A 10,943-nucleotide genomic window follows, 5' to 3' on the forward strand; every position below is an offset into this window, starting at 1 on the left:
CGTTATTCCAATCACCCCATCTCCTTATCCACATTTTCAGCACGTTATCAGTTAATTAATTATTTGTGTTGTTTTTCTGTATCTTTCCCTGGTCTTGTCTTTTGACTCCCTCCTAAATCGATTGCTGGCATGGTGAAGCTCAGAACCATTGAAATGGTGTGTGTCAATCTGTTGTTGTTCCCTTCCCGATGTGTCCCATGTGGTACTCCATGGACAGGGGTGTTCCAGCAGTTCTGACTCACCTGTTAGAAACTTGGTATGCTCCTGCTCACAGAACGCCTCTGCTTGTCTCTCTCAGTTGATCATGCTGTCAGTAACACGAGGGAAATCCTGGAGTATAATTGCAAAGGAACAGGCATCTAACTTGTAGTTGAGGGGCTTCTGACTGACTCCTGTTATTGAAAAGTCAGTGGAGGTGCTAGAGATGAGTTGCTGGTCGTTGAACTGTAAGCTGCGTCAGACATACAGGGGAATCCTAAGGATTTGCTGACCCAACTCTGGATGGATCATGGGGACTGCAGTTACAGCATTTGGGTCTGTAACATGAACAACAATTGGAGTAAAGGCTACCGAGAAGGGAAGCTCTGAAACCACGGAATGTGTGTGTGGGGAAAATGATTTGCTATATCTGTCTGTGTTCTCGCCTGGACAAGCACACACTCTCACTCTCCCCGTTACATACACTGAAGCACACTCTCCCTATCTCTTCCACACACACACTCACACTCCCCCTCTCTCACATGCGTACACGCGCACTCCACTCTGTCACACGCACGCATGCACACTCAGTCTCTCTCTCTCCCTCCCGCCTTCTCACACACACTCTCTCTCACATACATCGTGTCTCTCTCTCTCTCCCTCTCCCCTTCACACAGACACGCCGATCACACACACACACACACACGTACGCATATATAAATCTGCGGGGTGAATTTGCATTTGCCCATTTGCAGACGCATTTTATTTTGTTCCAAAAAGATACAAATTGTAGACAGTCAGTCAATGTGATATTTTGTAAACTCCTACTTTGTAAATAAAACCAGTCTGACTCCAGGTGAAGACACAGACAGCATCCAAGCAAGGTCTCAGGATTAGAATACATTGTCTAACCGCAAGTGTTATTTCATTTACATCGATAATACTTGAAGGTATCTCCAGGCAGTGACTTGAAATAAATTCTGCGATTTGCATAGTAATCAATGAAATTTGCATCTTCATTCTAATTGATTAAGTATTTAACAGCCACCTTAGGTGTGTGGACAATTCATGTGCATAAGTTGTACAATCCTTTGATCTTTGCCTTGTAACTCCTGTGTTTAAGGTCTTCCTCTCTCTTACACTTGATGAAGGAGCAGCGCAATAAAATCTGGTGTCTACAAATAAACCCATTGGGCTCTAACTTGGTGTCATTTGATTTTTGACCTTGTTCAACACAGTCCAAAACCAGTGGCTCCATATTATGGTTTTTACTGGTCAGCTAATCCTCTCCCCTAGCAAGTAAATCGTTCCTAACCCCATGTGTTCTTTTCTTGCATATTAATCTTTTGTAAGACACTTTACGAACTGACGTCTGATATTCCAGATATAATACATCGATATGATCTCCATTATCTACCTTGCGTGTTCATTTTTTTAAGGAAAGCTAGTCAAATCATTCAAACGTGATTTATCCTTCATAAAACTATGTTGACTGTTCTAGATTGTGGCTTGACTTTGGAAATCTCCTGTTATTAATTCCTTCATAACGGATTCTAATAATTTGTCTTCAATCCCAATAGTTTTCTCACTACTTGTCATTCCCCAGTGAAGCTGGTTATTCGAAGTCCTTCCATTTCTATAACTTCGACATTGCCTTTCACAATTCCTGTGCAACAGGCACAAGGCTGTATAAGATCTGCTCCAATTTCTCTGTAAGAGACATGAGTGGCTGATTGGACTCATTCTATTCCTGCTTTGCACACACGCTGGGCTGAATGTTCTCCTGGTTTTCTACGTTATAGTCTCGATGGCTTGCATGTCCTGGTCCTGTTCCTGACCAAGCCGCTCAAGATCTCAATGTCCACCTCCATTTGCTCAATGACAGGTTTGGGGACTTAGGGAATCTTCCTGCTGAAATGTCACTTTTCAAGGGCTGAACTATGCAGGCAAGTTGCGTTGCCCACACTGGTTAGCTCAGTGGTTAGCACTGCTGCCTCACTGCACCAGAGATCCTAGTTCAATTTCAGTCTTCAATTTCCTTCCACACTCCCAATATGTGCAGGTTAGTTGGATTGGCCACACTAACTTAACCATAATGTCTGGGGATGTGGAGGCAAGGAGCATCAGTCATGGAAAATGCCAGGTTATAACGATTGGGCGGAATGGGTGGCGGTAATTGAATGGGATGGTCTTCCGAGGATCAATGTGGATTCGATGGGTCAAATGGCCTGCTTCCACACTGAAGGGGTTTTACGATTAACACCTTCATTGCAGAAATCAGTTGAGGGAACAATCTTTGAGTTCATTCCAACATCCTTTCCGAAGTGAGGAGATTAAATCTGTGTGCACTACTCCAGATGTGTTCTCAATCAGACCCTGTACAGCAGCAGCAACACTTTACCAGCCTGCTGTAAGGTTCCCACCCAGGTTAGGGTAGTCTCAGCTGTCTGGGAATACACAGCATTGTTGAAAGGTCATTGTCCTCCTCCATTCCACCAGCATGATGGGCGACCTGGTAATAATGTCACAATAATCTTGAGAAGAAAAGGGAAGGTGTGGCGAAATGATATCAATGTTGAAACATCGCCAAGCAGCTTGCCTGAATCTACCATTAACCTCGCCAGAGCTCACGTCACTCAGATTCCACAGAATTTGGTAAGATGGAGCTTAGCAACAGCAAGAAGATGCAAACATTGATGAGAGTTATATATCAAAATTGTGATACAATTGTTGGGTATGTTACAAAACCGGAAATTAAATATACACGTTTGTGGGTACTGCATAATAATGGATAGCTCCAAGTTACATCTAAAGAGTGTTAACCCAAGTGAATGTTAATGCTGGGAAAATGGATTACATGAGAGTCTATGAGATGGGTTGCTTTAACGATATAACGAGCACTGAACTAGAGATACGACTGTTCTGGAATTGATGGTGTATGATCAGAAGAGCTAATTGAAGAGTTTGTTGTAAAGGAGTTTTTGCGAATAGTGATCTTAATATTTTGAATGTAAATCACATCAGAATACAAAGCAGTTTTTTTCTTATATTACTGGTACATACCCGAGCTGGAAATGTGTTGCTGGAAAAGCGCAGCAGGTCAGGCAGCATCCAGGGAACAGGAGAATCGACGTTTCGGGCATAAGCCCAAACACATTTCCAGCTCTGATCTCCAGCATCTGCAGACCTCACCTTCTCCTGGTACATACCCGAGTCATGCAAGCCATTAAGATACGAGGATAAATTTGGCTTCCGTGAATTTGAAAAGTACATTAAATGATTTAAGGAAAGACGGGAAATCTCTGTTATTTATACAAACACTGTAAGGTCAGAGTTGGCCATGCTGAATTGCCCATAGTGTTAGGTGCATTAGTCAGAAGGATTGAGTCCGGGTGGGTTGCTCTTCGGAAGGTCGGTGTGAATTGTTGGACCGAAGGGCCTGTTTCCACACTGTAAGTAATCTAATCTTTAAAAAAAAAACTTAAAATAAATGGCATAAATAATGGCAAAGAACAGTGGGAAACTAGAAGATTGGGAAAACTTCAATGGTCAAAAGAGAGCAACAAAAAAGCTATGAAGAAACATTAGATAGATTATGAGAGTAAACTACGTCAGAATATAAAGGCAGATAGCAAAAGATTCTATAAATACATGAAATGAAAATAGTGGCTAAGCTAAGCATTGGTCATTTAGAGGATGAGAAGGGGGATTCAGTAATGGCATGTGAGGAAATAACCGAGGAATTGAACAGATATTTATTCGGTCTTCACAGTGAAGGACACTAATAGCATGCCAATAGTTGTCAAAGGGAGGAAGATAGGTGAGGACCTGGAAACAACCATTCCCATGAGAAATATAGTGTTGGGTAAGTTAATGGATCTAAAGGTAGGTAAGTCTCCTGGCCCTGATGGAATGTATACCAGGGTACTAACAGAAGTGGTGGGAGAAATAGCAAATGCATATGTGGAAATTTTTCTAAATTCACTGGACTCTGGACTCTGATGCAGTTCCAGAAGATCGCAAAACAGGAAACCAGACACCACTGTTTAAATAGGGAAATAGGGAAAAAGTGGTCAATTATACACTGGTTAGCCTAACATGTGTAGTTGGGAAATGCTTCAATCTGTAAGTAGGGTACAAATAGCACGAACCTAGATAGAAATTGTCCCATTCGACAGACACAGCATCAGTTCATCAAAGGCAGATCATGCTTAACTAATTTATTGGAAATGTGTTAAGACATTATGACCAGGGGGACTCAGTAGATGTGGTATACCGAGATTTACAACAGGAATTCGACACAGTGCAGCCAAAAAAAAGCTGCTGCAAAAGGTAATGGTGCGTCACATTACGGGTAATGTATTAACATGCATAGAGGATTGGTTAACTAACAGGAAACAACGAGTGGGAATAAATGAGTGCTTTTCTGGTTGTGGTGTGCCTCTGGGATCAGTCCTAGGACGGCAATTATTCACAGCTTACATGGACGATTTGGAGTTGGGGACCACTGTAGTGTCTCAATGATTGCTGATGATATGAAAATGAGTGGCAGAGCAAAGTGTGCAGAGGATTGATAAACATTACAACGGGACATAAATAGTTTAAGTGAGTGGGCAAAGGTCTGGCAGATGGAGTACAATTATAATTAATGTGAAGTCATCCATTTTGGTAGGAATACTAGTAAAAAAGACTATTATTTACGTAGTAAAAAATGCAGCATGCGTCTGTGCAGAGGGACTTGGGTGTTCTTGTGCATGAATCACAGAAGTTGGCCTGCAGGGGCAACAAAAAGTTATCAAGGCGAATTGAATTGTGTCCTTCATTGCTAAAGTGATTGGGTTTAAAAACAGGGAGGTTGTGTTGCATCTGTACAGGGTGCAGGTGAGTCCACACCTGCAATACTGTGAGCAGTTTTGGTCTCCCTACTTGAGAAAGGATGAGCTGGCACTACAATGGATGCAGAGGAGGTTCCCTAGGTTGGTTCCAGAGTTGAGGCAGTTGACTTATGAGGAGAGACTGAGTGGACTAGAATTATATACTGATTGGAATTTGAAATAATGAGAGGGATCTCATAGAAACATATGTGACTCTGAAGGGAATAGATACAATAGAAATAGGGAGGATGTTTCCAGTAGCAGGTGAAACTAAGACAAGATGGCTAAGTCACAAAATTAGGTGGAGCAGATTTAGGACTGAATTGAGAAGGAACTTCTTGACTAAGAAGGTTGTGAATCTGTGGAATTCCCTGCCCAGTGAAATAGTTGAGGTTTTGTCATTGAATGTTTTTGAAGCTCAGATAGATTTTTTTTGTTCAGTAAAGGAACAAAGGATTATGGTAAGCGGGCGGGTAAGTGGAGCTGAGGCCATGAAATGATCAGCCATGACCTTTGTAATACTCCGAGTTCTTCTGTAACGGGTCAACATGAAATGGGAATCATATTTGATCAACTGACTGGGTGATACATATGGAGAAGCAATGCATGCAAAGCATTTGAATTTTTAGAAAGATCTTGGTACAAACTGTGGCCTAGTGTGCAAAGCCAAATGTTACAGGGTTGGGGCTAAAATATGAACATGGTTTTATAATAAAAGAGCTGACAGGAAACAGTGAACAGAAATCTAACAATATGTTTTGAAGTGGAAGGATCATGGCTTGTCGCAGGATCGGTGCTTGGGACTTTGCTGTTCCCAATCCGTGTCAAACACTTAATTGAGGGAATCAAATGCAATACTCCCAAGTCTGCTGCAAGCACTAAATGAGGTCGGATTGTGAATGGCTGAGGAGAATGTAAAAAGCTCCAATGTGATTGAGACAAGTGGAGTGAATGAGCAAATACGTGGCAGATGGAGAACAATGGGAGTGGATGTGACGGTGTGTACTTTGGTGGGAATAGTAGAACAGCAACCTATCATTTGAAAAGGGATTAGTTGAAACATGTTGCTCTTTAAAGGGATTTATGTTCTGTTTTTGTTTCCTCTGTGCAAACCTCCGAGGTCCATGCAAGGCAGTGAGGTCCGAACCCAGAAACCAATTCTGAGAATGATATTGGCACGCTGAGCAGTGTACACGGACCCACAGTTTACAGGTAGCTGTAACATTGAAAAGGATCTGGATCTCCTTGTAAACCAGTCACTGACAGCAATATCTCAGGAAAGAAAGCAGTTAGGAAGATAAATGCTGTGTTGACCTTCATCTCAGGGGGATTTGAATCCAGGAGTAAGGGTGTCTTACTAAAGCTGTACGGGGCCTCGGTGAAGGAGGCCCAGGACCTCCATGTCCTCGGCAAAGTGGGAGGGAGAGTTGAAATGTTTGGCCACAGTGCGGTGTGGTTGACTGGTGCGGGTGTCCCAGAGATGTTCCCTAAAGCGCTCTGCTAGGAGGCGTCCAGTCTCCCCAATGTAGAGGAGACCGCATCGGGAGCAATGGATACAATAAATGATATTGGTGGATGTGCAGGTGAAACTTTGATGGATGTGGAAGGCTCCTTTAGGGCATTGGATGGAGGTGAGGGAGGAGGTGTGGGCGCAGGTTTTGCAATTCCTGCGGTGGCAGGAGAAGGTGCCAGGTCGGGAGGTTGGGTTGTTGCGGGGTGTGGACCTGACCAGGTAGTCATGGAGCGACGATCTTTGCGGAAGGCGGAAAAGGGTGGGAAGGGAAATATATCCCTGGTGGTGGGGTCTGTTTGAAGGTGGCTGAAATATCGACGGTTGAATTGGTTTATGCTAAGGTTGGTAGGGTGGAAGGTGAGCACCACGGGGATTGTGTCCTTGTTACGGTTGGAGGGGTAGGGTCTGAGCGTGGAGATGCGGATGTTGACGAGATGCGTTGGAGGGTATCTTTAACCACGAGGGAAGGGAAATTTCAGTCTCTGAAGAAGGAGGCCAACTGCTGTGTTCACAGAACAGCATCACTCTAATCCATATTGTAACTATTCCTCTCTTTGGGAACTGGACACAGCTGAGTAATTTTCCACATTACCAGGGAGATGTCAGAGTTGTCAGTTTAGGGGAAATGGTATACTGAGAGATTATCCCAGTCAAAAAGTTACAGATTGTGTTTGAATATGCTGCTGGTTCTGCTGCTGCTGCTGTGTTCTACAGCACCACATCAATGTCAGGAATTCTGTATTTAAGAAAGTTCAGAGAGTTACATCATTGGAAGTATTTACAGAGGAGGTTTGACTTGGAAATGAATTGAGTGCAACGAAGAATTAGTGCTGAAAGAGGGATTTGCAGGTCATGGACTCTTAGAGTTATACAATATGCAAACGCACACTTCAGCCCAACTCATCCATGCTCACCAGGTTTCCTAAACTGAATTAGTTCTATTTTTCTGCTTTTGGCACATACCCCTCCAAACCTTTCCTATTCATATACACATCAGATTGTCTTTCAATTGTTGTAATTGCACTCACCAATACCACTTCCTCTGACAGCTTGCTACATATAAACACCACTCACTGTGAGAAACAGCTGCCCTTAGATCTATTTTAAATATCTTCCCTCTCACCTTAAACTTATCTTCTCTGGTTTTGGAAACCACCACCCTGGAGAAAAGGCTTTGTCTATTTATCCTATTCATGCCAGTCATGATTTTATAAAGGTCACCACTCAGCTTCCTATAAAAAAGGAACAAAATCCCTGCCTCTCCATATATCTCAAAACCTCCTGTCTCCGTCACGTCATTTTAAATACTTTTGTCCCCTTTCCAGGTTATAGCATCCTTCCTGTAGCAGGGTGACAAGAATTGTACTTAGTACTCCAAATGTGGCCTTAACATTCTCTTGTACAGCCGCAACATGATGTTCCAAGTCCTATAGTCAATGGTCTGACTGATGAAGATAAGTGTGCCTAATGCCTTCTTCACTGCCCTGTCTACCTGAGACTCCACTTTCAAGGAACTGTGTACCTGTATCCTGGGTCTCTCTGTCCGAATACACTTCAGAATATCCTACCGCTAACTATATAAATCTTGCCCTAATTTGTCGAAGAAAATGCAACACCTCACATTTATCTGCATGAAGCTCTGCCTGCCAATCCTCATCACACTTTCCCAGTTGATCACGATCTCATTGTTCGCTAAGATAACCTTCTTCACTGTCCACTATTAACACCGATTTTGGGGGTTTTGTCTACGAACTTACTATCCATGGTTTCTATATTCTCATCCAAACCATTTACAAAAACAATGAACAGCAGCAGGCTGGGCCTTGTGGCACACCACTGGTCACAGTCCTCCAATTTGAACAATACATCTCTCCCAGCACCACCTACTACCTAGTGTCAAGCCAATTTTATAACTAATTATCTAGCGCTCCCTGATCCCCTGTGATGTTACCTTATTAACCAGGCTACCATGAGGAACCTTGTTGGGCCTCACTAATGTCCACGTAGACAACGTTTGCTGCTTTACCTTTATCTATCTTCACAATCACCTCTTCAAAAACTGAAATCTCGTTTGTGAGACATGGATTCCCAGATACAAATATCCCTAATCAGTTCTTGCCTTTCCAAATACATGTAAATCCTACCTTTTAGAATCTCCTACAAACACTTACCCACCCTTGACATCAAACTCACTGGTGTGTAGTTCCCTGGGTTTTCCTTGCAGCTTTGTTACACATAATGCAACCACATTTGCTGGCTTCCTGTCCTCCAGCACCTCAACTGTGGCTGTCAATGATACACAAAAGAAAGTCAACAGAACTGCACATTTCGTAAGCCAGAAACTAAGACAGACATGTGCTGGCAATGCTCAGTTGGCATGTGTGCAGAGAAATCAGAGTTAATTGTTACCACACGGGGTAAACTCCTCCGCCCCCCACAATCCCCCCAACCCCCGCGCTAATTTAAACTTGCAGCACAGTAAAGATTTAACCCGTGCTGTAATCTAAAAATTAGGAAGGCCAAGAACCATCCTAAAGGTCACTATTTAAAGTAAAAATTAACAACTTTAAAAAAAATCTACGAGAGAATAGTTAACTATCATCTATTTGCAACTTCTTTCTCTGACCTATCTTTTACATTCTCTCCTACAATACTGGTCTGATAACCTTGCTCCCTCCCCCCGCACCATTTAAGATTGACCAAAACATTCAAATTTCAGAACCATCCAGCTGTCGAATCTTCTCTTTGTATCCTACTCTGTCTTCTTTTCTTCTCCTTAGAGTTTCTGTTTCACAGGTCATTGATAAATAAAGGGGCATTTCGGAGAGCTATTCTGCAGATGGTGGTGGTGGCAGTTCTCCCCCAACTTTTCTTTTTTTTTGGCTTTATACCCCAAAGCAAAGGGTCATTTCATTCTTTTTAATTTTGTCAAAATGCAAAAATCAAATTCGACTGTAGTTTAGTTTCTGGGGACATAATTTAAACTGATTGTTCGAATTTGATTTTATTGCTGTCACATAGCATCCCTGGTACTGGCCAGCTTCTGGACCAAATGTTACTTTGTAAATTTGCCAGAACACACTGTGCTTGTAAATCCTTCAACTCTCTTAAAAGTACAGTACCCTTTACACGTTCATAACACCTACCCTCTCAAAAGAACCATCATAATGAAAACACGGCCTCATTTGTTTTTCTATCTTTTTTTACCATAGCATACAGGTAATTTAAATTTAAGTTCACCTTAACTTCTTCCCATATACCTATATTTAACATTGGTACATATAAATCTCGTCTAAACTTTATCAGTTAAATATGTGAGAACGCATCTGCGATTACATTCTTACGACACACTGCATGTACAATTCTAAAATTAAAAGTCTGTAACATCAGTCTTTAATGAAATAGTCTTTAAAGCATTCAAAGATTGTAAGCAGATTGGGATCCACGTACACAACCGTCTCCAACACGCTGTTTGTGAATACACATTAAAATGTCATAAGGCTAGTACCAATCTCAATAGTTCTTTCCCAATCGTGGAATATTTTCTCTGGTGGATGTCGAACTTCTTTGAAAAATACTATCCCATCTCATCGTCCTGCAGCAGTATAACTCCAACTCCTATGTCACTCGCGTCGATGGCAACTTTGAAAGCTTTCAAAACGTTTGGTGTAGCTGAAACTGGTTTGGTGGCCAATATTTCTTTTTAATGGTCGAATGCCTTCTGGCATTGGTCTGTCCACTAAAACTTTGTGTTCTTCTTCAGCAAATCGGTTAACGGTTCCACTACACTGCTGAAGTTTGGAACAGACTTCCGATAGAATCCATTGACTCTTAAGAAGCAAAGCACCTTTTTCTTTGAGGTTGATCGTGGAAATTCCTCGGAAGCTTTTGTCTTTGCGTTCCATGAGATCAACCTTCCATGACCGATATTTTGTCCCAAGAACATCACGTCTGCTTTTGCGATTTCAGTTTTGTTTAACTTTACCACCAGTTTTATTTCTCGTATTCATTCAAAGAGCTCTGCCAACTGTACCAAGCGATCTTTCCAGGACTTATTAAAGACCAATACATCGTCCAAATGGTCTGCACAGTTTATTAACCAGGTCAGAACTCTGGTCCTGAGTCTTTGGAATGTGTTGGATGCGTTCTTCATTCCAAATGACATCACTTTGAACTGATAGAGTCCATTTGGCGTTACAATTCAGAAACTGTCTCTGATAAAGGTACTTGCCATTAACTACGCATTATGTCCAACTTGGTGATGTAAGTGACTTGTCCAACTTTCTCGATACAGTCCTCCAAAGTCAGTGTTGGATATAAGTCTGATTTTGTAACAGTATTGACCTTCCAATAATCCA

This window comes from Chiloscyllium plagiosum, unplaced genomic scaffold (genome assembly GCF_037043375.1).
Source record: "Chiloscyllium plagiosum isolate Xiang-an unplaced genomic scaffold, Cpla_swu_hap1 HiC_scaffold_48, whole genome shotgun sequence".
Taxonomy (NCBI): domain Eukaryota; kingdom Metazoa; phylum Chordata; class Chondrichthyes; order Orectolobiformes; family Hemiscylliidae; genus Chiloscyllium; species Chiloscyllium plagiosum.